Source organism: Rhyacophila brunnea, unplaced genomic scaffold, assembly GCF_057557595.1.
Source record: "Rhyacophila brunnea isolate RB1 unplaced genomic scaffold, BYU_Rbru_1.0 scaffold_80, whole genome shotgun sequence".
Taxonomy (NCBI): Eukaryota; Metazoa; Arthropoda; class Insecta; order Trichoptera; family Rhyacophilidae; genus Rhyacophila; species Rhyacophila brunnea.
In genome coordinates this window covers 764,660-765,935 of record NW_028233351.1, presented here as the reverse complement: position 1 = coordinate 765,935, position 1,276 = coordinate 764,660, and positions in this window count along the sequence as shown.

The window sequence follows — 1,276 nt, the reverse complement described above, 5'->3', positions numbered from 1 at the left end:
TCTAGGTATATTTCATATAAAAAGATACTTTTTAAAAGTATATAACTCAAAGTTTATTTTGTGAAATTATTCAGAAATGAAAATTTTTATAATAATTTTTTGGATTTTCAATGCCTAAATCAGCTTTATTTCAAATCGAGTTATGTATCAAGATACTTTTTCTAAATGATGGACTTTTATCTTTCACATTTATTCAAATAGAAAGGTTCATATCAAGATCCCATCATAATATAAATGATTTATTGCGCGAAATTTATTGGTATAATCATATATATAGCTAATGATCTACTTTATTGTGTTTCTCTAAAGTTATTATAAAATTTCTTAATAATTAATGATCTGCTGATATGTGCACAAGGTTTTAAAAAAACCAATTTTTTCAAGGGTTTATAGTTTACTTTCTGCTTCAATTGTCTTTAAAAATTAGTTTTAAATATTTCGGTTCATTAATTTATAGTCGATTCGTGGTAAAACTGACCACCTGAATCCGAAGCGAGATTAGCTACCCGTTTTATAGAATATTTTTTATATGAATCGGAAATTATATTCTTCAACGATATTATATACCAAAAAGCAAAAAAATATAATTATTCCCTTTAAAAAACTTGATTTTAAAAATAAGACGTTATATTACTATAGTACCTATATTTATCATAATAATTTTTCAGGTAAACTAGCTTTTATGGTATTTTATTTTTAAATATCTTCAATTTCACAAATTAAACATATTTTACCGCTTTTAAAAAATAATTGTATGTTAATTTTAAGGCCAAATATATACTCACAGGTATTCATATTAAATTTACAGTCAGAAAATTAGACTTTTGTGTTACTAACCTCGACAATACAGATAATAATTCATAAAATTCCTAATATCGCCTTGTTTTTATATTAATTCATACACCTCATAAACGCTGACTATCCTAAAATATGTTTAAAATTAACTTGTGGAAAAATACCCACGCGTAATAACAGAAATTTGAGCAAAAAAAAAGAAATTACAATTCAATAAATTATTATAAAAACCAATATTGGATTTTAAATTTGGTGGACTTCACGTAAACTGAAAAAAATGACTATGCGTATTTTCAGCATGAAAATAAGGGAGCACTATATTAAAGTTACAGATTTTTCATTGTAAGTAAGGCAAAAAAATGGATTTTTTTAAATCTAATACCAAATAGTACACCTATAAATTCATCAAGTCTCTTCTCTTAGTGTTTTTAAAACTATTGATGGTATGGTTCTTTGATATACATATAAATTTGTGGAAAGA